Raw genomic sequence first — 26,306 nt, forward strand, 5'->3', positions numbered from 1 at the left:
TGGTAAACAAATGAATAGCGTGACCTTTAATTGGATGACGTCCCCTAGACACAGCGGTGTCCCTATAACAGGGTTGTAAAGTTCTTCACAATGTGAAATTGCGGATCATTTAAAAAAAATCCAGAACTCTCATATTTCAAGATATTTATTCTCCATCATCATATCTTCAAACTGATTAAAAAAACAATCAATGGCATCCAGCCTTATATCCAATACTTCATTGTCTAATGCATTTCGGCTAATTAATAGCCTTCATCAGGGACTGGATTCTACAAATCAAAAAATATATATATACGATCACATATAAGGATATATCAGAGATTTTATATTCAAATCATTGCTAGTTTTATGATATACCTGTGAATTCTAGATATCCATAGTGAATCTATATCAGGTAGCGCTATCGTAAACAGAAAAGAACACCACGTGAGTGCGAGTGATGTGGTTAGAAAACGATTCTAAGTGGCCAAGTAACAAGGTCTAGTTGGGCTCCAACTAAAAGCGAAGAATGATCATGTCAAGTATTAATGCTGAACCTCAACTTAAACCAGAGTTGGTAAAAATCAAACCGTGAGGTATAGTACGTGTGTACCCGCTCACCGATTGTAGTGAAAGTTAGTCCCAGGTACTTACTCGTGGAGCCAAGACTTCCGTGCGTTCGTAACCGCCATTAGTGGAGAACGCTGTTCACCGGGTTGGTGTGTAAGGAAGTGCTAAATCGCCGTGACGTTAGTAGAAAGTAAAGACGGACTATGTTTTAAATAAATCTATAGCCGCCATCTTAAAGGGGTTTAAACGTAAAGAAATAGAGAAAAAAGGTGTGTTCTGAATAAATCGACCTAACATATGTAATAAAGGGACCCAAAATAGTGAAGATATTCGGGTTAAACAGGCGAGCAAGTAAAGATGAACATGCAAAATACATTGTGATTAAATGCATCATAGTAATCATCATAGATAACAACTGAATTCCGTCCAATCATTCATTCCAGTCGGTTTCAAAGTTCCCAATTTTGAAAATCCAAAAATTCTCTCGTTGTAACAAGTTCTTGTTGTTATCAATTCCCTCTCGTTTTATCACTATTTCTAGGATGGTAAACCTCAATTGGCTGATGTTGTGGGAAGCCTCACAAAAATGAGCTGCAACTGTGGATTTCATCAGCTTGTTGCGAATATTTGATTTGTGCTCATTCAGTCTGGTTTTTATTTTTCTCTCAGTCTTTCCCACGTATCATTGTCCGCAGGGACATTTCAACAGGTAGATGACATTCATTGAGTCACAAGTAGCTGACACATGTAGTTTGATCTTGTAATCTTTGCTTGGGTGGGTAATGATGTTCCCTCTAATGATACTGTTGCAGTGACTGCAATTATAACATGGTAGTGTGCCATGGAAGGTCTCAATGGTTTTCATCGCCTTTGGTTTGATCATGCTTCCCAAGTTCATCGCCCTTTGGTAGGCGAATAAAGGCATCTCATTAAAAATGTTATTGAATTCAGTCTCTTGAGATAGTATCGTCCAGTGTTTTTTGATGATACTTTTAAATGCTTTACTTTTAGTTGATTATTTCGACACAATCACTACTCTTGTGTTCTCCTTTTTTGTAACCTGAGTTAGTAAATCCTTTCTGTTTCTTTGAGCGCATCTCAGTTTAGCATCATCTAGTGTTTTTTGAGGATATCCTCTGTCTCTGAATCTTGATTCCATCTGTTTGATTCTAATTTCCGATGTCTCTGGGGTTGACACAATCCTCTTTACACTTTGCATCTGAGAATATGGCAAATGTATCTTTAAGGAATTGTGATGAAAACTGTTGTGGTGTAACAGGTTATTGCGGTCTGTGGATTTCCGATAGATATCTGTCTCAAACCGTGAACCTTCTCTATGTATCTCCACATCCAAGAATGTAATTTTGGTATCATTAATTTCTGATGTAAATTGAATACGTTTGTCACGTGTATTGAGTTCAATAATCGCTTCCTTGAGCTTAATTTCTGTGCCAGTCCATATAATGAACATGTCGTCTATATATCTCAATATGAGCTTAGTGTGAGACTTCCATGGTTCCTGATTTAAAATATGTTCTGTTTCAAATTGTTCCATGTACAAATTCGCATACGCAGGAGCTGCCGAATTTCCCATGGCAGTCCCGGTTTGTTGTAAATAGTATTGATCTTTCCACTTGAAATAGCTATGGAAGAGAGTAAAATATAGTAATTCCATTAGGAAAACTTTGAAATTCAAATCCAGTTCAGTGTTAAGTAGTGTGTGTTCAATAGCCTCTATCCCATCTTGGTGGGGTATGGATGTATATAGGGATTTAACATCCATGCTGCATAGTATTATTTGTTCTTCTTTTTCTATTTTGACCATTCCTAGTTTCTCAAGAAAATGGGTCGTGTCCTTCACAAATGTTTTCATCCTCATCATGCAAGGTTGCAGATGCTTATCCAACAATTGACCTATGGATTGGTGTATGCTCCCAACGGTTGACACTATAGGTCAAAAGGGAGGATTGGCCAGGTCCTTGTGTATTTTCGGTAACATGTGTATTGTGGGGCTTTTGGGATGACTTGTGATCAAGAATTTCTTAGTTCTTTCATTGATTATTCCATCATTGTATGCTTTGTTGATGATGTTATCCAGAGTCTTAGAAAATTGTTCAGTAGGATTATGATCCAAAGGCAGATAAACCTGTTTGTCTCCTAAATGTTTTTCCACTTCTTGTTCGTAATGTGAAACGTTCATTATAACTATTGCCCCTCCTTTGTCAGCTTTCTGACATATGATGTGTGGATTGTTGGCAATTTCCCGAAGTGCATCAATTTGTTTTTGTGTGAGATTGTGTCGTCTGGATTTTTTTTTGAAACTCAATTTAGATAACTCTAATCTAAGCAAGTTCTCAAACGTATCCAATGTTTTATGTGACACTGGTGCCACATAGGTACTATGTTGTGACAATCCCAATAATTGATCCTCTTTGATATCAGTTTTCTCTGTTACGATATTGTCAAAAAAGTGTCTGAGACGTAGTTTCCTCATTAGTTTATAGAAGCTAACTTCCAATTCAAGTCTATCTGTTTCGGTAGTTGGGACAAAAGACATTCCTTTCGGTAATGTCTCAATGGAGATACGATCCAGTTCGACATCAGAGATGTTAATGACCAGGTTGTTTAAGTCGTATTTTTCTTGGGTTTGTCCTTCTTCTTCTCTGCCGCTACACTCCGGGTGTTTGGTGGGTCTTTTTCCTTTCCCTTGGCCCCTCCTGGGTCTTCTTTTTCTTGTTGGCCCTCCTCTAAAAAAGGCTCCTCTCTTCTTTTTTGTTGAGTCGAGTTTTGGCGAGATCCGGAGCTTTCCGGGTGTTGTTCAACACCTGTCTGTTGTTGTTGTCGGGGTCTACCAGTGGTCTTAGGTCTCGAAGGTTGGTCACTATCTGTCGATGATGTGTCTGTACTCTGTGTATATGGTTTGTTTTGTTTGCGGCGGGCGTATACCTCTGCCCAGGTATACACCTCCCCGAGTTTATAATCCACTGTGTCTCGTCGTAGTTTCCTGATTTTTATATCATTGACCTCCTGGGTATGTTTAGTTAATTGGACATTGATGTCTTCCAAGATCTTTGCCCAGTCTTCTGGTGGTGTGCTTTTTGTCAACTCTTCAGTTACTGTTTCTATTTCTTTTTGTAACTCTTCTAGGATGACTGATAATTCCTCAATAATGAGCAGGATGAGGTCCAAAGAACATTTATTAAGGATAGCGAACCATTTCTCTTTGAACTTCAATGAATTCTTGCACAATGAAGGCGTAAGGGCAATCCTTAAGCCCCTGGGGATTCAAGGTGCTCAATGGTATTTTACCAATGTGCTTGCATGCAGTCTTTGATTGATCGCCCTTTTCGAAAGATAAAGTAGTTGTCTAATATTTTGTTCCTTGTTTCTGTGTGATGTGGTCTCTGATGTATCCTCATGGATCAAAGAATAAATACGAGTTGCCTCATCAGCTGAAAAGGCAAATGTTTCAGCTCGTTGATCTGTAATGTTTAGGATCTCTTTGTATTGCATCTCTGCTGTAGGTGCCAAGCGTGATGATCAGGAAAAGATAATAGCAAAAAAGTTATATCACGCTTGCACACTGGAATCAACTATGAATTAAACTGTTGTTGCGTGCTCTAGGGTCTACTCTCCGTCATAGAGTACTGGTAAACAAATGAATAGCGTGACCCTTAATTGGATGACGTACCCTAGTCACAGCGGTGTCCCTATAACAGTGTTGTAAAGTTCTTCACGATGTGAAACTGCGGATCATTTAAAACAAATCCAGAACTCTCATATTCCAAGATATTTATTCTCCATCATCATATCTTCAAACTGATTCAAAAAACAATCAATGGCATCCAGCCTTATATCCAATACTTCATTGTCCAATGCATTTCGGCTAATTAATAGCCTTCATCAGGGACTGGATTCTACAAATCAAAAAAATATATATATACGATCACATATAAGGATATATCATAGATTTTATATTCAAATCATTGCTAGTTTTATGATATACCTGTGAATTCTAGATATCCATAGTGAATCTATATCAGGTAGCGCTATCATAAACAGAAAAGAACACCACGTGAGTGATGTGGTTAGAAAACGATTCTAAGTGGCCAAGTAACAAGGTCTAGTTGTGCTCCAACTAAAAGCATAGAATGATCATGTCAAATATTATTGCTGAACCTCAACTTAAACCAGAGTTGGTAAAAATCAAACCGTGAGGTATAGTACGTGTGTACCCGCTCACCGATTGTAGTGAAAGTTAGTCCCAGGTACTTACTCGTGGAGCCAAGACTTCCGTGCGTTCGTAACCGCCATTAGTGGAGAACGCTGTTCACCGGGTTGGTGCGTACGGAAGTGCTAAATCGCCGTGACGTTAGTAGAAAGTAAAGACGGACTATGTTCTAAATAAATCTATAGCCGCCATCTTAAAGGGGTTTAAACGTAAAGAAATAGAGAAAAAAGTGTGTTCTGAATAAATCGACCTAAGATATGTAATAAAGGGACCCAAAATAGTGAGCATATTCGGGTTAAACAGGCGAGCAAGTAAAGATGACCATGCAAAATACATTGTGATTAAATGCAACATAGTAATCATCATAGATAACAACTGAATTCCGTCCGATCATTCATTCCAGTCGGTTTCAAAGTTCCCAATTTGAAAATCCCAAAATTCTCTCGTTGTAACAAGTTCTTGTTGTCATCAATTCCCTCTCGTTTTATCACTATTTCTAGGATGGTAAACCTCAATTGGCTGATGTTGTGGGAAGCCTCACAAAAATGAGCTGCAACTGTGGATTTCATCAGCTTGTTGCGAATATTTGATTTGTGCTCATTCTGTCTGGTTTTTATTTTTCTCTCAGTCTTTACCACGTATCCTTGTCCGCAGGGACATTTCAACAGGTAGATGACATTCATTGAGTCACAAGTAGCTGACACATGTAGTTTGACCTTGTACCCTTTGCTTGGGTGGGTAATGATGTTCCCTCTAATGATACTGTTGCAGTGACTGCAATTATAACATGGTAGTGTGCCATGGAAGGTCTCAATGGTTTTCATCGCCTTTGGTTTGATCATGCTTCCCAAGTTCATCGCCCTTTGGTAGGCGAATAAAGGCATCTCATTAAAAATGTTATTGAATTCAGTCTCTTGAGATAGTATCGTCCAGTGTTTTTTGATGATACTTTTAAATGCTTTACTTTTAGTTGAGTATTTCGACACACTCACTACTCTTGTGTTCTCCTTTTTTGTAACCTGAGTTAGTAAATCCTTTCTGTTTCTTTGAGCGCATCTCAGTTTAGCATCATCTAGTGTTTTTTGAGGATATCCTCTGTCTCTGAATCTTGATTCCATCTCTTTGATTCTAATTTCCGATGTCTCTGGGGTTGACACAATCCTCTTTACTCTTAGCATCTGAGAATATGGCAAATGTATCTATAAGGAATTGTGATGAAAACTGTTGTGGTGTAACAGGTTATTACGGTCTGTTGATTTCCGATAGATATCTGTCTCAAACCGTGAACCTTCTCTATGTATCTCCACATCCAAGAATGTAATTTTGGTATCATTAATTTCTGATGTAAATTGAATACGTTCGTCACGTGTATTGAGTTCAATAATCGCTTCCTTGAGCTTAATTTCTGTGCCAGTCCATATAATGAACATGTCGTCTATATATCTCAATATGAGCTTAGTGTGAGACTTCCAGGGTTCCTGATTTAAAATATGTTCTGTTTCAAATTGTTCTATGTACAAATTCGCATACGCAGGAGCTGCCGAATTTCCCATGGCAGTCCCGGTTTGTTGTAAATAGTATTGATCTTTCCACTTGAAATAGCTATAGAAGAGAGTGAAATATAGTAGTTCCATTAGGAAAACTTTGAAATTCAAATCCAGTTCAGTGTTAAGTAGTGTGTGTTCAATAGCCTCTATCTCATCTTGATAGAAAAATCTGGAAACTACGATGAGACACAGTGGATTATAAACTCGGGGAGGTGTATACCTGGGCAGAGGTATACGCCCGCCGCAGACAAAACAAACCATATACACAGAGTACAGACACATCATCGACAGATAGTGACCAACCTTCGAGACATAAGACCACTGGTAGACCCCGACAACAACAACAGACAGGTGTTGAACAACACCCGGAAAGCTCCGGATCTCGCCAAAACTCGACTCAACAAAAAAGAAGAGAGGAGCCTTTTTTAGAGGAGGGCCAACAAGAAAAAGAAGACCCAGGAGGGGCCAAGGGAAAGGAAAAAGACCCACCAAACACCAGGAGTGTAGCGGCAGAGAAGAAGAAGGACAAACCCCCAAAAAATACGACTTAAACAACCTGGTCATTAACATCTCTGATGTCGAACTGGATCGTATCTCCATTGAGTCATTACAGAAAGGAATGTCTTTTGTCCCAACTACCGAAACAGATAGACTTGAATTGGAAGTTAGCTTCTATAAATTAATGAGGAAACTACATCTCAGACACTTTTTTGACAATATCGTAACAGAGAAAACTGATATCAAAGAGGATCAATTATTGGGATTGTCACCACATAATACCTATGTGGCACCAGTGTCACATAAAACAGTGGATACTTTCGAGAACTTGGTTAAATTAGAGTTATCTAAGTAGAGTTTCAAGAAAAAAATCCAGATGACACAATCTCACACAAAAACAAATTGATGCACTTCGGAAAATTGCCAACAATCCACACATCATATGTCAGAAAGCTGACAAAGGAGGAGCAATAGTTATAATGAACGTTTCACATTACGAACAAGAAGTGGAAAAACATTTAGGAGACAAACAGGTTTATCTGCCTTTGGATCATAATCCTACTGAACAATTTTCTAAGACTCTGGATAACATCATCAACAAAGCATACAAATAAGAAATTCTTGATCACAAGTCATCCCAAAAGCCCCACAATACACATGTTACCAAAAATACACAATGACCTGGCCAATCCTCCCTTTCGACCTATAGTGTCAATCGTTGGGAGCATACACCAATCCATAGGTCAATTGTTGGATAAGCATCTGCAACCTTGCGTGATGAGGATGAAAACATTTGTGAAGGACACAACCCATTTTCTTGAGAAACTAGTGTCGTAAATATTTAATTTACCATCTTAATTTCTATGCAGGTAAGTACTTAATCAATAATAACTCAATCGGAAAGAAAGAAAACAGAGTCCGTGGTGTTAGAGTTCTTAGGGGTTTTATTCCTTAAAAAGGAATTGTTCCGGAACAGGATATCAGGTTCCTGGCACCACACAGGGTCCAGGAAGGGATAGAGCAATATTTTATTGACAATACATAGCTTATATACTTAATTCATGTCATAGAAAGCAATATAGTAGGCGTAACAGCTGAGAGAAACAAGATAACAGCATTCACGTGTTGCTAGTACGTAATCAGAAGGCGTGAACTAGGCGTGAACTAGAGGTGTGCTCTAGAAACGTCACATGTAGGTGTCACAAAGGAGGTGGCACAAAGCAGAATGTTGCAATGTCAGCAGAAATCTGAAGCTTGGATGCGCGCGCAGCTGCATGACGTGTGATTGACGTGGGAACTGGAGGGTGCAGGGGACTTGACATTTACACTGGCGGAAAGAGACAGAAGTCTGGCATGTCAGATCAACTCGTACTTCTATCATATCTGATATCTGATGTTTGGGAACCATATTATCTAGAGGGAAAGGTCTCTGGGGCAGAAGCTATTCTATACTGACTGAGAGTGCGTGTATAAGCGCCTAAGTGTCTGCATGAGAAGCGTGGGGGCATGGGCCTTCTCTGGGAGCATGGTAACAGAGGCTATGAATTACTTGCATGGAGACAGTAGGCCGGCCCTCGTGCTCTGCAGCTGGGAGAATGTTTACTTAAACTAGTAGGCAGGAATGTATTTTCGAGGAGCGGAACAGATAATTCGAAGGTTGTAGTCAGTCTTGGCAGGCAGCAGGCTGAGCTAAGCGCCATGGGCCGCACAGGGAGTAGGACAGAGGTCATGAATACAGAGGCTGCCTGGGCTGATGCTTTTCAGAGTCAGAAAGCAACGAAAAAGGCTCGATGGCAGAAATTCAGGGCCTACTTTGCCAGAGCTGAAAAACGTGTAAAGTACACTACAAAAAGACGTTGGCATGGCATACTAGGAACGGACTATTTAACCCATTCAGAGTGGGTCTGAAAGAGGACATGTTAACGGTGGACGCAAATGTATTTGCGTCTTCATAGCTGGCACAGGAGGGAAGTTACATGCACTTTAAGCTGGTACATGGAGTCGGTGGGGTACACGCTAGGGAACACAACTTGACCATAAAATTTATATTTCCTCATTCCCTCCTTGTTCCCTACGGACCCTTCATGATATATCGATTCTCATGAATCGATCAGTCTGTTCTTGTAACATTATTCGCTCATCTTTCTTTCTTTCACGTTTTGAGAAAAAACTGGAATGTTCAATGCATGATGTGGCACACAGTCCACAAAGCGCTGGCCCACACTGTAGGCACAGACAACAACTGAATACTATGACGAGGGCAATGCCTAGGAAGGATAGGATCTTCCATCCCCAAGCGGTTAACGTTGTCCAGAACCAACCGGACCAAGTCCAGGTGCCTGGATTCTGATGTATCAGATTTGCAATCTTATGAAGACGCGTAATGGCTTGATATACTGTTGGCGCGTTTTCTGGAATGAAAATACAGCAACTTGACCCGATGACCTTACAAGCTCCGCCTCTGTCTGCCAAGATGACGTCAATAACAAGACGATTCTGAAGGACAACAACCCGCATGGCGGACTGCTCTTCTGTTAAGTTACCCAGGGCGGAGGCAGTTTCATTCACTACTGCTTCAAGTGTTCTGGTTAATCTGCGGATGAGCTTACTATTTTGGACGGGGCCTAAGAAGAAAAAGAATCCTTTATTGAAATCTGTGTACTGTTCCCATGCCGTTTCTGTATAGTCGACAAGCGAGAGACCTCTTCGGAGTCTATTCTTTACTAGATTCGTATTTCTGTGATAATCAGGAGGAGCTAGAAAAACAGGTGGCAGAAGGAATGCAATGTAACAGGTACCATCCCAATCTGGAGGTAAGCGTATGTATGCGGTATGACCACAAACAAAGTAGGAATGACGGGTAGCTCTAAAAGAAGACTTGCCTTGATCACTAAATTCGACCACAGTAGTACATTTACTATGACCTAAGTGTACTGAACCTTTCTTACTGACACATAATTCACCAGTGACTGGTAATACTGACATAGCGGGTAGAACTGGTGCAGCTTCGGACTCAACAGTAAGAATCATAAGGTTAATTGTGTAATTACCTAATCCATATACTTCATTTTCTAGATCAGTGCCTATTCTAATGGGGAGTCCCTTCTTGTCAGGATAACAGGATTTAAGCAGAACTAAGTTCAAGTTTCCCCAAACCCAGCTCCCTTTGTAAACAGCAATATCAGGATCTACGGAATTTATTATTCTAAACCAGGCTCCACAGGAACCATTGTGGGTGAACGGATACGGAAAGAGGGGCAGAGCTCCCTTGTATTTCTGGTAGGGAGGGAGTCGGCCACATATCCAGCAGTTTGTAGCATTATTAGTCTGATGGGAGTGATGTAACATACTAATGAATGTGTTGTTGCGCAGCGCGAGTCTGTAAGAAAGTTCATGTGGAGGTAATTTGCTAAAAGAATGTTCAGCAGAAACATTGTAAGCAGATTGTTCACGCTTGAAAATAGGGTAGTAGAGGGAAAGCAGTATACTTGCAATAATAATCAGAATACTTAGGAAAAACATAATTAATAATGTCACTATACAGTGACTGCGCAATGATTTACAATATGTATGCTTCTTGAATTGTCTCTCTCTCTCTCTATCTCGATCTAGGGGGTACATGTCAGAAACTATTTAACCGATTCACCTAGGGGAGGACTTAAACAATTAAACTGTCTGACTTGCTAGATCGGAGCTTTAACTTATATTCTTCTTGGGGAGTTTTTTCTCGTTCTGAAACTTTAAAGTCACTAGATTCGATACAGTCTTTGGGAGGGGTGGACGAGTCTGGGTCTGGTTTCAGTTCGCTGTATTTTTTAATATGGCTCGTGTGGATCCACCCCTTTCTTCCCTCTACTTTCACTGCGGTCCTCGTAGTAAGAAGGACGGTCTTCGGCGCTTTCCAGCGGGGCTCCAGCGGACTTTTCCTGTCAAAGTTCCTTATTAAAATTAGGTCGCCAGGACGGACATCATGCGGCTTTACATCAGTGTTGTCAGGGAAAGCTGCGGCAACCTGTGAACGACATGATTGGAGTGCAGACATCAAGGAGGCAAGGTAATCTGTCAACATATTACAATCAACATCAGTAATTTTCTTAGGAATGGGCGTCCCCCACATATTCGGTGGTCTGCCAAAAACCACTTCGTACGGGGATAGCCCTGATCTCGAATGGGCAACCATTCTCATATAGAACAGTGCTACTGGCAGGGCGACTATCCAGTCGACCCCTTTCTCTTGACATATTTTAGCAAGGCGGATCTTTAATGTCTGATTATGCCTCTCTACAAGGCCTGCGGCTTCGGGATGTCGGACACAATGGAATTTCCACTGATATCCTAGCAGAAGGGAAACCTGCTTCATTAATTCGGATGAGAATGGCTGTCCGTTATCTGAGTAGACGACACGAGGCAAGCCGTACCGTGGGAAGAATTCACGAACCAGCTGCCTGGCAGTGGTCGGAGCAGTGTAATCTGGGACTGGATATGCTTCGGTCCAACGGGAAAGTGCACAAACAACTACGAGGACATATTTGAATCCTCGACAACGGTCCATCTGGATATAATCCATCTGGAGGACTTCAAAAGGGTGATCAGGAGGATGAAATCCACCTTGCTCTACAGGGACACTTTTACCTGGATTGAACTGACAACAGATCATGCAAGTACGCACTTTCTGTTTTGCTGCTGCTCGTAAGTGTTTATTGTGCCAGAGATTTTGTAAACTGTCTAACATCGCTTTCTCTCCTAGATGTGCTGGACTTTGTGCTGTATTTATTATGACTTGAACCATAGAGTCGGGGAGAAACCATGTAGATTTTCCCTTCGTCATCCAACCTTGATCTGTCTGGATCCCTCCTAGTTCAGTCCATTTCTTTATTTCATCTGAGGTAGCATGTGTCTGAATATCAATTACATCTAGTGCGGGATCCCTGACTGTCATACAATGTGTCGGTACTATTGTCTTTGTCACATCAGTTGTCTGAGTGTGAGTCAATGCTGTATGTTTTGCTGTCTGGTCTGCCAGGTCGTTACCCTGGGAAACAGAATCTGTAACTTTAGTATGTGCTTTACACTTCATGACTGATATGCCTGAAGGCAGATGTATTGCTTCTAACAGTGCTTGAATGAGGGGACCATGTTGGATCTTGGCACCATGAGAGGTCAAGAAACCTCGTTCTTGCCATAACATTCCGAAGTCGTGTACAACTCCGAACGCATAACAGGAGTCAGTGTATATGTTAACATTTCTGTTCTTGGCTAGTATACAGGCTCGGGTCAGAGCAATAAGCTCTGCCGCTTGAGCGGACAGTATGTCAATACGATATGTTTCTTTAACTTCAGTTTCAGTGGTCACGGCATACGCGGCCACTAATTCTCCTGTACTTGTTCTCATACATGAACCATCCACATAAAGTGTCAGGTCTGGATTTGTCAATGGAACATCTGTTAAGTCTCGTCGAGGCTTTGTTACTGCATTAATGATCTCTATACAATCATGCGGAGCTGGATCTGTCGTAATGGAAGGTAACAATGTTGCGGGGTTCAGAATACTGCAGCGTCTAATTTCTATGTGTGGTTGGAATAGCGTTAATTCATAACCTGTCAGTCGTGCTATAGTCAGGTGCTGAGTCTGGGTTCTGTTTAAAAGAACCTCTACAGAATGTGGAACTTGTACTGTTAATTGATGTCCTAAAACAATCGAGTCGCTCTGTCTGATTGCTAAAGCGGTCGCTGCTACGGACTTCAAGCACGCAGGGAGTGCCTGGGCTACTGAATCCAATGTACTTGAAAAATAAGCGCAAGGCTTATATGAACCTGCTTGATCTTGGGTGAGGACAGACAACGCTGTACCATCACGTTCTGTAACGAAAAGTGTAAAAGGTTTGCTGTAACATGGTGTCGCTAAAACTGGTGCTTTGCATAAAACTTTCTTTAATTCTTCAAAGGCTTGTGTGTGTTCCTGAGTCCAAGGGAGGACAGCCGAAGTTGCTGCCTCCTGTGTTGTTAGCTGAATGAGTGGTTTAGCTAGAAATGCATATTGAGGAATCCATTGTCTGCAGTACGAGGTGAGGCCTATAAAAGCCCGCACTTCCTTTTGTGTCTGGGGTCGTGGCATATTTACAATTAACTGAATGCGATCGGGAGTGAACTGTCTCCCCACTTTGGACAGCAAGTGACCCAAGTACACAACTTGCTGAACACAGAATTGTAGCTTCGAAGGAGACACCTTGTGTCCCTTGTCGGCCAGAAAATGTAAAACTGTCAGTGATGCTTGTTCACATTCGGGCTCACTTCGTGCGGTGATCAGCAGATCATCGACGTATTGCAGTAAAGCGGTGTTAACTGGCATTTGAATACAATCTAGTTGTCTTTTCAGTGCTTGGCTATAGATGCTGGGGCTTTCTGTGAATCCTTGAGGTGCGCGGGAAAATTTGAAACTTCGTCCATTTAAACTGAATCCGAAGAGATATTGGCTCTCTGGATCAATCGGTACACTAAAGAAGGCGTTCTTGAGGTCAATTACAGTAAAGAACGTTGCTTCAGAATCAATAGCAGTCAATAGGGAAGAGATATCGGGAACCACAGGGTACTGTGGAATGATGCATTTATTCAGTTCTCTCAGATCAATCACCAGCCGATATACTGGCGGTGCATTGGGATCAGTACGTTTAAGAATCGGAATGATAGGGGAATTGCAGATATTGGAGTCGGTCTCTACGACCACTCCTTGGGTAATGAGCTCTTCAATGATTTTCAGTAAAGCCACTACAGCATCGGGTGGTAACTTGTATTGTCTGATTCGGGGTAACACAGCACCTGATTTCAGTGTAACACGGTATGGCGTGATATGCATACAACCTACATCAGTTGGGCCTTTTGCCCACAAGTGGTCTGGTACATTTTTCAATCTGACATCAAACTGTCGTAGTACATAATGGCCCTTGAAATCCCGCAGAAAGAGTCTAACTCCCTCCGGGGAACAGCATATTATGGCTCCTAGAGCCTTCAGCATTTTGATACCTAACAGATTTTCTGGACATGATTTCGTAAGTAACAAGTCTGTAATACGTGATAATGGACCCACAGCCAGGGGAACTGGTTCTGATACTTCATTTACAATGGGCTGTCCTGAAAAACCAAGGGAAACATTCTGTGAGCCTGAGAGGGGTGCCCCTGGGACTTCGTTATGGCTGATTGTTGTGCGGCTTGCCCCTGTGTCTATTAAAAACTTTCTGTCTTTTCCCAATACTTGACTGTGTACATAAGGACCCTCTTGATCTACAGGAATCTCAATAAGAGGCAAGCCGAATTCCCTCTCTAGGCTGTTTCATGTGTATCGTGGGTAATCGGGGTAAGCAGATTGGGCATACTGGTACATCTGTTGGGAAACTTGCTGAGTCGCGGCAATGGGCTGTGGCTGTGGTACCGCTACCGTCTGTGCTGTATGAGATGAAGCATGCGTGTGCTGTGTATTCTGTGAGGTCTGTTGTTGGGCCTGGTCTTGTCTTGGTGGATGCGGTCTTTCTTTAGTTTTACCTGTTGCTATATGGTGTTTCAGAACTGGGCATTCATGTACGTAGTGACCTGGCTGCTTGCAATAGTTGCATGTCCCTTTAACGGGAGCTGTGGCGTGACCTGTCTGGGTCGTACCCTTTCTCTGGCTGTCTGCTGGAACTGATTGGGCCACTAACATTTTCATTTTCGTGTCTTTCATACGTTTCTGTTCATGGTCCTGTTCTTCTCTAATTCTGTTCTGATGATACTGTAACATTTGCAACATCTGTGATGGCGTATTTGCTTGCCATGTACTCTCGACCTTGTATACACGGTTTTTAACTGCTAACAGGGAATTCTCGACTAATTTTGATACAAAAAGATGCGGGTACGACTCGCTACTTGGTTTAAGACCACTGTTAATAATGAAACATTTCTCGAATCTTGAATAGAAGTCACTAGTATCTTCATCTGGTTTCTGTTTACATGCTGAGATTGCATCCCAGTCTTCCTTTCTAGTTGTCAGTAATCTTGGCAGAACCTGTACTATTAAACCTGGTAATGCTTTAGTTTTATCCCCAAGGCCTACCCCTGGGACACGTTTGTTCTCTTCGTCTTCTATTTCTGCCCATACAATCTTTTTGTCTCCTACCTCCCATTCTTTTTCCTTGAGTTTCTCGTAGATGCCCGTGGGCAGCAGTACCTTTAACATTTTCATGATATCTTCATATGTGTAATCCCCCATCAGTAACATGTCTTTAAGCTCTCTGTGAAAACCTGCAGGGTCTTTATCATGGCACGGTACTAGTTTCTTCATTTCTAACAGTTCTAACTTGGTCAGAGGCGTGTGTACATATACACGTTTCAAGGTATGATCCTCACCCATAACTGGGTGTACTTCTCGTAAGGGGTTCTGACTTTCAAGACCATGCAGACGCTCCATATGATACATTTTTCTTTCTGGGGGCGGAGCGGGAACGTGTTCGGAGCTTATGAAAGTGTTATATCTATGTCGCTGTTCTAGAATTATTTGTATTAACTTGGTACTTAGACCTCTCCATCTATCCGTGAGTAGTGCTTCTAATGTATTGTGTAAGGGACCTGGATCAGAATGTTGGTTTCTGTATAACGTGAGAAGGTGCTGCATCATGTATACACCTGCTAATTTCTGCTCGTCTGGGGAAAGGTTCAGGAATGTCTGTGCTACGGTGTCATCATTGTACATGTCTGGATTGTCAGCCCATAATATCGCTGACCGGGCTAGTTCTTGCTCATCCATAGAATTGAGTACGTGGTACCCTATTCGGTCTCGAAGTCTTTTATCAGTCTCCTGGAACCGATGTTCAGGAGAATTCGGGTTTGTTAAGCCAGAGAGAAAAACTCTCTTGCTTTCTGGACGAATGCCTTTCCTAAGGTAAGTTCCCTTACCTACATACGCTATCGTATCTGTAATCCTTTCTGATTCTTCGGGTTCTTCTTCCTCCTCGGAGGAGGCCTTTTCTTTCTCTTTTTCGTGTATTTCTATCACTGCTTTTCTTATTTTCTTGTACATACTGGCTATGCAAGTTCCCTTATCATGTTTTCCATCAGATATATTTTGACCCCACTTGTTGAGTGCATTTAATTCATCCTGTTCTGTTTCAGGCCTGTCTCGTTCTCTTATTAGACAGTTTATAAAAAAACGTAGTATATGTGCTTGAGTGTCAACTTTCTGATGCGCCATGGCATCCTTAATACTTTCAGGGTCTTTCCCAGTCTGAACAAAGTGATATATTCTATCTAGGTGCTCTTTCATTCCTGCAAATAGCAGCAGGTAGTCAGTGGCGGATCGTAACCGTAGTGATGCCATCATCATTCTATCGTCTTTACCGGGTACTGGATCATATCTGCAAACTGCAAGTCGTTCTTTGAGTATGTCGAGACGGGGTGATTTGAACGTGAGAGGACTCTGCATATCCCTAAGGTGTAATCTGTGTGTTAATGGCGGCGTCCGAAGACCCCCCATCGCACTTCCTGAGGCGGAAGCTTGAACATTATCTCTCTGTGGAGTCTGTATCTGTACTTGAATTTGTCTGTGAGTAGGGTCAGGTAGGAGCGGTTTCGGTAGATCAACTTTAGGTACGGGAAGTGGTGGAGGTGGAGGAATAGTCGGTCGAACGGGGAAACCTGGTTGCAGTTGTGGCGGGTTGCCACCTCCGTCACCGTCAGTAGGCGGGACACGGACAGGCAGGTTGGTGTAAGCGGGTGCTACATCCTCTAGATAGGAATTCAGGAATATATCTTTAGTGGTCTTGTGATTTACTTTAGTTGGAACCAATGGTGGCGGCAGATTTTTCGGTATTTCTGATGTGGTCTCAGGCGAACCCTCGGCCACGAGATACATACCGTTTACGAGATTGTTTCGTGCGCGGTCTACTTGCTCTGTTTTTACTCGGATCCCTTCAGTAACTAATTCGTTTTCTTGGGCTTTATCTGATTCTTTGAGTCTGTCTTCTCTACGGAGTGCTCTTTCAGCACGCTTATGTGATTCCTTACGCCAAAATTCTATGGCGTCTTTCTGAGATTGTCTGGCTTTCTTTTTCCATAGTGCTTCTTCTACCTTCATGATGCACTCGGCATCCCATGTTCCGGTAACAGGCCATCTGTGTCTCTCGTCTAGATGTTTAGTATAGTCGGCCCATAAATCTAGATACAATATGGCGTCTAGGCCATGCTTGTTGTACATAAAATTTCCTGGAGTGTCACTAGGGGGGATAGGAATTTCTTCCTCTAGTATCCCTTTCCTAGTTCCTATCTGCTTTAACTTGTTGAAGAACGGCATCTTGTTTACTTAATACTGAATGCTCAATCCTAACTGCTTAATACTGAATTCCGCTAGTTATACAAGAACACAATAATGCACATAAAAAAACAGTCACACTCATACCACGACATTAATCACATGAAAAGACATTTGAGACATATATGACTACCCCTTATACCAGATGTACTGCTAAACAGCACAGATACACTGTCAGAGACAATGCAAAAACTTTAATAACTGATGTACTGCTAAACAGTACAGATACACTGTCTAAAAACAGTGCAGACCGGACTTGTGTACCCAAACCCGTCTTGATACGTCCCAGCAATGGTACTCACCGGGAAGCACGGAAACTGAAGGCCTCGGAAAACTCGACTGGACTCGACCGGACTCGACTCGACTCGACACGTGGATACCTCGGAAAACTGGTGGGCCTCTTAACACCTCGGACCTTGCTTCTTTCGGCTAGGCTCTGGTCGGGATCCTCCGCACTCCTCACCGCCTCGTCTGGGCGCTGATTGCAGTCTTCGTCACCTCCGTGGGCCAGAGGGAGATACAGGAAATCCTGCCGGTACGCGTAGTTTCCATCTAACTGATGGCAGGGGACAGAGCTTGCAACGCACCAACCGGCGCGTGGGGTGGGGGAGGGGTCCCTATTCGGGCGCCAAAATGTCGTAAATATTTAATTTACCATCTTAATTTCTATGCAGGTAAGTACTTAATCAATAATAACTCAATCGGAAAGAAAGAAAACAGAGTCCGTGGTGTTAGAGTTCTTAGGGGTTTTATTCCTTAAAAAGGAATTGTTCCGGAACAGGATATCAGGTTCCTGGCACCACACAGGATCCAGGAAGGGATAGAGCAATATTTTATTGACAATACATAGCTTATATACTTAATTCATGTCATAGAAAGCAATATAGTAGGCGTAACAGCTGAGAGAAACAAGATAACAGCATTCACGTGTTGCTAGTACGTAATCAGAAGGCGTGAACTAGGCGTGAACTAGAGGTGTGCTCTAGAAACGTCACATGTAGGTGTCACAAAGGAGGTGGCACAAAGCAGAATGTTGCAATGTCAGCAGAAATCTGAAGCTTGGATGCGCGCGCAGCTGCATGACGTGTGATTGACGTGGGAACTGGAGGGTGCAGGGGACTTGACATTTACACTGGCGGAAAGAGACAGAAGTCTGGCATGTCAGATCAACTCGTACTTCTATCATATCTGATATCTGATGTTTGGGAACCATATTATCTAGAGGGAAAGGTCTATGGGGCAGAAGCTATTCTATACTGACTGAGAGTGCGTGTATAAGCGCCTAAGTGTCTGCATGAGAAGCGTGGGGGCATGGGCCTTCTCTGGGAGCATGGTAACAGAGGCTATGAATTACTTGCATGGAGACAGTAGGCCGGCCCTCGTGCTCTGCAGCTGGGAGAATGTTTACTTAAACTAGTAGGCAGGAATGTATTTTCGAGGAGCGGAACAGATAATTCGAAGGTTGTAGTCAGTCTTGGCAGGCAGCAGGCTGAGCTAAGCGCCATAGGCCGCACAGGGAGTAGGACAGAGGTCATGAATACAGAGGCTGCCTGGGCTGATGCTTTTCAGAGTCAGAAAGCAACGAAAAAGGCTCGATGGCAGAAATTCAGGGCCTACTTTGCGAGAGCTGAAAAACGTGTAAAGTACACTACAAAAAGACGTTGGCATGGCATACTTAGGAACGGACTATTTAACCCATTCAGAGTGGGTCTGAAAGAGGACATGTTAACGGTGGACGCAAATGTATTTGCGTCTTCATAGCTGGCACAGGAGGGAAGTTACATGCACTTTAAGCTGGTACATGGAGTCGGTGGGGTACACGCTAGGGAACACAACTTGACCATAAAATTTATATTTCCTCACTAGGAATGGTCAAAATAGAAAAAGAAGAACAAATAATACTATGCAGCATGAATGTTAAATCCCTATATACATCCATACCCCACCAAGATGGGATAGAGGCTATTGAACACACACTACTTAACACTGAACTGGATTTGAATTTCAAAGTTTTCATAATGGAATTACTATATTTCACTCTCTTCCATAGCTATTTCAAGTGGAAAGATCAATACTATTTACAACAAACCGGGACTGCCATGGGAAATCCGGCAGCTCCTGCGTATGCGAATTTGTACATGGAACAATTTGAAACAGAACACATTTTAAATCAGGAACCATGGAAGTCGCACACTAAGCTCATATTGAGATACATAGACGACATGTTCATTATATGGACTGGCACAGAAATTAAGCTCAAGGAAGCGATTATTGAACTCAATACACGTGACGATTGTATTCAATTTACATCAGAAATTAATGATACCAAACTTACATTCTTGGATGTGGAGATACATAGAGAAGGTTCACGGTTTGAGACAGAGATCTATCGGAAATCAACAGACCGCAATAACCTGTTACACCACAACAGTTTTCATCACAATTCCTTAAAGATACATTTGCCATATTGTCAGATGCTAAGAGTAAAGAGGATTGTGTCAACCCCAGAGACATCGGAAATTAGAATCAAAGAGATGGAATCAAGATTCAGAGACAGAGGATATCCTCAAAAAACACTAGATGATGCTAAACTGAGATGCGCTCAAAGAAACAGAAAGGATTTACTAACTCAGGTTACAAAAAAGGAGAACACAAGAGTAGTGATTGTGTCGAAATACTCAACTAAAAGTAAAGCATTTAAAAGTATCATCAAAAAACACTGGACGATACTATCTCAAGAGACTGAATTTAATAACATTTTTAATGAGATGCCTTTATTCGCCTACCAAAGGGCGATGAACTTGGGAAGCATAATCAAACCAAAGGCGATGAAAACCATTGAGACCTTCCATGGCACACTACTATGTTATAATTGCAGTCACTGCAAAAGTATCATTAGAGGGAACATCATTACCCACCCAAGCAAAGGGTACAAGATCAAACTACATGTGTCAGCTACTTGTGACTCAATGAATGTCATCTACCTGTTGAAATGTCCCTGCGGACAAGGATACGTGGGAAAGACTGAGAGAAAAATAAAAACCAGACTGAATGAGCACAAATCAAATATTCGCAACAAGCTGATGAAATCCACAGTTGCAGCTCATTTTTGTGAGGCTTCCCACAACATCAGCCAATTGACGTTTACCATCCTAGAAATAGTGATAAAACGAGAGGGAATTGATAACAACAAGAACTTGTTACAACGAGAGAATTTTTGGATTTTCAAATTGGGAACTTTGAAACCGACTGGAATGAATGATCGGACGGAATTCAGTTGTTATCTATGATGATTACTATGATGCATTTAATCACAATGTATTTTGCATGTTCATCTTTACTTGCTCGCCTGTTTAACCCGAATATCCTCACTATTTTGGGTCCCTTTATTACATATCTTAGGTCGATTTATTCAGAACACACCTTTTTTCTCTTTTTCTTTAAGTTTAAACCCCTTTAAGATGGCGGCTATAGATTTCTTTAGAACATAGTCCGTCTTTATTTTCTACTAACGTCACAGAGATTTAGCACTTCCTTACGCACCAACCCGGTGAACAGCGTTCTCCACTAATGGCGGTTACGAACGCACAGAAGCCTTGGCTCCACGAGTAACTACCTGGGACTAACTTTCACTACAATCGGTGAGCGGGTACACACGTACTATACCTCACGGTTTGATTTTTACCAACTCTGGTTTAAGTTGAGGTTCAGCATTAATATTTGACATGATCATTCTTTGCTTTTAGTTGGAGCACAACTAGACCTTGTTACTTGGCCACTTAGAATCGTTTTCTAACCACATCACTCGCACTCACGTGGTGTTCTTTTCTGTTTACGATAGCGCTACCTGATATAGATTCACTATGGATATCTAGAATTCACAGGTATATCATAAAACTAGCAATGATTTGAATATAAAATCTCTGATATATCCTTATATGTGATCGTATATATATATTTTTTGATTTGTAGAATCCAGTCCCTGATGAAGGCTATTAATTAGCCGAAATGCATTGGACAATGAAGTATTGGATATAAGGCTGGATGCCATTGATTGTTTTTTGAATCAGTTTGAAGATATGATGATGGAGAATAAATCTCTTGGAATATGAGAGTTCTGGATTTGTTTTAAATGATCCGCAGTTTCACATCGTGAAGAACTTTACAACCCTGTTATAGGGACACCTCTGTGACTAGGGGACGTCATCCAATTAAGGGTCACGCTATTCACTAGCTTTAACTTACTCAGCACCTTGTCCATAGGGGTATCTAGAGCTTAACCTATGGGTGGCCCATATGTAATAAAATGAGAATTTAAGGCTTACCAAGTAGTTTTAAATACCAAGTCAAAGTAGCAGTAACCTGCGCACCCAGGCTTTGCAGTGACAGGCCTGAGACAGGTTTGAACAGCTACTTCTGTGGGTGGCCAAGTAGTGCTGCAGGCCCACTGTTAGCATTTACTTTATAGGACATGGGTATAGGGGATATCACTGTACAAGGGACTCACATGTAAATTAAATATGCCATACGGGTATAAACCAATCCTAGTGAACACATGCATTTTAGCACTGATTAGCAGTAGTAGAGTGCCCAGAGTACGGAATTCTACAACAAGAGGGACAGAAAAATAGAAGGAGAATGGTAAAAGGTTAACCCTGCAAAAAGGGCGAGGTCCAAAAGCCTGTGTCAATAGTTTTTAAACTATGGCCTGGGATACCAAACTACCCCTACACAGTGTCTGTTTTTTTTTTTTTTTTTTATTAAAGTCCTCATCTCCACCATGGTTGTGATCTGCTGAACTTCTGAACAAGGAAGAAAGGCAGTAAGTAGTACTGACGTGCTGCCTCAGTCAGAGACTGGTGAGGGTAAAGAGATGAGTGGGACTACCATAACCCAACAGGTGCGACATACACCATTCCAATCTTGGCACCTTGTTGCTCAGTTGGCAGATACTAACCATAAGCCAGTTACCACCATTGCTTATATCCATCAGTGTGCCAAAAGAGAGGCGAAGTGGCTTAGCAGGGAGAATGTACCTTGGCTACTTAATCATCGGACCTGGGGGAAAAAAAAAACAGTACGACTAGTGGAACAAGTCAGGTAAATGCCAGAAAGCTCTTTTATCTGGCTTCCCTACCCTGGCGAGATCTAGTTTTGATATTTGGAGGATTGATGTACACCAGTAATGTAAAGAAGGAGGTTAAACCTCCTTCCATCGCTTACAAAGAAGTTCTTGGCTGGGCTTCAATTCTGATCCACTACACTGAAGATTACGAGGCAAAGGCCCATAACCACTGTAAAGCCCAGGGAAGATGTAAGTTTATTGCTGATTGAATCCCAAAAGACGTCAAGTGAGGGCAATCAAAGAACATGTGCACAGGCCACCGGGGCACCTGTGGAGAATTTGGACAACCTCTGAGGAGAGTAGTAGGCCCTATGTAGGGTGAAAAGGTGGTTCCCATGGAGCCAGGCTGGTTTAACGAGATCCCACAAAACATTGGAGAAGTGTGGCTCACTGGTAAGAGCGGCAGTCCCTGATGCAGAGGTCTGGCCCGGGACCAGGGTTCAATTCCTGCCTCGGCTGGTCTCGGCGGATCTTGAGCTCATAATTCCTCGGACCTGATTTCTCGCCTCGGTGCCTACTCTAAACATGGGTCCCACGCTGCAAATCTGGACAATAGCTTGCTTAGTCTCCACAATGGCCCCCTACAGCGCTAGGGATGACTGGTTGCACCCTGGGGATGCCCAGGAGTGGACATTTCATGGGAAAAAAACAGGAAGGGTTCCCTAGCGGTATGAGTACAGCGCCAGGACACTCTGGAGTATCGGTGTGCTTTACAAGTATGTCTACATTTACATTTACATTACAAGACGTTAGCCATAGATCCTTCAAGTTCAGGCTAGGCATCAAGGAACCCCACAGTAGCCCGGGGAGATGAAACTCCCCATCATTCACTTCCAGGATTAAATTGTACCATAAAGAAACTTCTTTCGATACAGATGGTTTATCCAGCAGGAGAGATTCCAATTGACTGCCTCCCCCTAGAGGCATGTTGTTACGAAGGGGGATTTTAGCGGAAAGGTCCTAAGCCCAAATTGATATTTGCAGATATTTAAGTCTTGAGAGGTTAGGGCCCACTTTGCTCACTAAATATTCCCATGGAAGCAGAGTTCCTTCCTCAAACAAATCACCCCATGTTGATATTCCGGCATCTTTAAGTGGAATTGCTAGTATATCACTCACCCAACCTAGAGCAGCGGGGAGATCCCATATAGGAGATCTATTAGAATAGTACCCAAGTTTTATAGAAGACCTGAGATTAGACCAAGTTCTTGCTAGGCCCTGCAGCACCTTCAATTTAACCTTTTTTAAAAATTTGGGGTCGCCAAACTTAAAAAGAAAACCCGACTGCCCAACTCCTTCACCCTTCAATAAGGCCGAAAATATAGTCCCTATACCCTGGTCTGTTGGCATTTTTAGCAACATTCGTGCGTGTGACAATGGAAATGCCCACGCGTATATCTGAAGGTCTGGACCTGCCAGACCACCTTTCTCCCTACGACGCCTTATTTTTTTCCAAGCAATCCTTACATTTTTATTGTTCCAAATAAATGAAGAGATGTCCCCCTGTAGCTTCGCCATCACAGATGTGTCAAAATAAAGTGGAATGGTATTAAATATAAAGGACAACTTAGGTAGAATAAACATTTTCACCAGATTTGCACGACCCAGAACAGTCAGAGGAAGATGTCCCCAGGACCCCATTAACTTCCCTCACTCTTTAGCAACTATAGCAAAATTGGTGGAAGCGATCCGATTAATATCTTTAACAATTCTTAATCCAAGATATCGCAGATTTGTGCTTAGTTGCTCATTAAATCCTGTTTCATCGCTATTCCACACCATTATTTCAGTTTTTGAGACGGTTACCTCATACCCTGAGATTTTCCCAAATTCCAGATCTAAGTTAATAACTGCAGGGAACGCTGTACTAATCTCTGACGTCATAATCATGACGTCGTCCGCATACAGGGCCTCCCTCTTTTCCCACTCTCTATATATAAAAGGCTTGATGGTGTTGTCTTCTCGAATTTTTTGAGCAAACGGCTCTATATAGAGATCAAAGAGCAGCGGGGATAGAGGGCAGCCCTGCCGTGTTCCCCTTGTAATATCATATGGTTTGGACAGACCTCCATTAACCAGGACAGATGCGGATGGCCTTTGGTATAGGATTTCCACAGCTCTGCGAAAAGCCTCACCCACCCCGAATTCAGCCAAGTCCCCCGACAGGTACATCCAATTGACCCTGTTGATGGCCTTGGTAGCATCCAGCGTAAGGATAGCCAGTGGCATTTAGGACATGGTCGGCATATATATTGCTCCTATAAGATCGTTTGTTAATTCGAAGAGCTGACAACCCTTCACAAAGCCCTTCTGATTGGGATGTAAAATTGCAGGAGCAACCTGGACCAACCTCTTAGCCAGGAGCGATGCAAAGATTTTGTAATCAGCGTTAAGGATTGATATGGGGCGGTATGAACCGCAGTCGGTAGCAACCTTACCTGGTTTCAGAATAAGTGTAATAGATGCGTTGTTCCAGGAAGTTGGGGGAAGTGCACCTTTCTGCAATATTTGATTGAATAGTACAGCAAGGAAGGGAGCTATTTCACCCACAAGGTGCTTGTAGATCTCGGCTGGCAAGCCGTCAGGACCCGCAGCCTTATTCCCCTTGCTACCTTGTATCGCCATCACCACCTCTTCTTCTGTAATCGCCTTATCTAGAGAGGCGCTTTGTTCTAGGGATAGCAATGGTAATGAAATACCGTTCAGCCACTCACCTATGCTATCAGGGGAGATGTTCTTGTCCTCCTGGTATATATTCTGAAAGAATTCTTTAAAGGTCAATCTGATTTCTACATCAGAAGATGCGGTCCCTGCACTAGTTGTAATACAATCAATGTTATTGCGTGCCTGATCGGTTCTAGACTTCCAGGCCAACAGTTTGCCTGCCCCTTCTCCAAATTCGAAATGGGCTAATTTACTCGCTTCACATTTCTGAAGGATGCGCTGATTTAAAACAGAAGCCAGTTGCCCTTTAAGTTCCAGCAGTTTCTCCTGCTTGGCCAATAAAGTAGGGTTGGAAACATTACTATAAGCATCTAGTTCGTTTGCATTGTTAATAGGTTAGCCTTGATAGATGCAACTTCTTGCATGTACTGCCTCCTGCGGAATACAGTCTTATTCTTAATGACCCCTCGCAGGGAACACTTAAAGGCGTCCCAAACAGTACTAGAACCTGCAGAGCCAATATTAATTCGCAAAAATTCCTGTGCTTCTGATCTAATGTATAAGACATCAACCAACGATAAAAGGAGGGACCGGTCAAAAGACCATGTCCTGGTCGAGGATTGACTAACACCAACAAGATCTAAAGAAACTGAAGAATGGTCCGACAGGTGCGATGGTAAATAGCTAAAAAAATTTACAGAATCGATCAAAACTCTGCTTATTAGGAAAAAATCGATCATGGATTGGTGGTGATACTTAAAGTTCGGAAACGAGAAACCAGGTTGCTGACCTGCCCTTACTCTCCAGATGTCTATGAAGCCGTATTAATGCATGCATTTGAGTAAGAAAGCTCTAGATTTGGACAATATTTGTTGTCGACTAGATGGAGTCTTATCTAGAGAATGGTCGAGCACGATGTTAAAATCCCCTGCTATTATAATAGGTTCTGAGAAGTGCAAATGTTGGGAGAATAGGGATTCTAAGGTTGAGGGATCATCCCGATTAGGCCCATAATAACCAGCTATAGTTAAACGTGAACCACCTATAACCACAGTGGCGATTACCCACCTACCTGCCGAGTCTACCTTCTGCGTGATTAATCTTGCGGTGATGGTTTTTTAAAAAAGAATAGTCACACCCCTTGTATTAATTGATTGGGAGGTAGATACTGACAGATCCATCCATCTGTTCCCTTTAACCAAGTCAAGTAGCTCAGCCTCAACTAGATGAGTCTCCTGGAGTATAATGACCTGCGCATCAGAATCCCGCAAATATTGTAAGATCCTGTTTGTTCTCGGTTTGGTGCGCAGGCCATTAACATTCCAGGAGAGGATCCTGAGATTACTCATATCTTGTACC

The 26,306-nt window shown here is 42.3% G+C and overlaps 1 protein-coding gene across 1 annotated transcript in view; it reads left to right on the forward strand.

Annotated features, from left to right (window-relative positions):
* LOC147725086 (uncharacterized) overlaps positions 1-26,306 on the forward strand; it is a 449,247-nt gene that overhangs the window by 369,390 nt on the left and 53,551 nt on the right. The gene's annotated exons all lie outside the window — the stretch shown is intronic.

Source organism: Lissotriton vulgaris, chromosome 4_1 (assembly GCF_964263255.1).
Source record: "Lissotriton vulgaris chromosome 4_1, aLisVul1.2, whole genome shotgun sequence".
NCBI lineage: Eukaryota > Metazoa > Chordata > Amphibia > Caudata > Salamandridae > Lissotriton > Lissotriton vulgaris.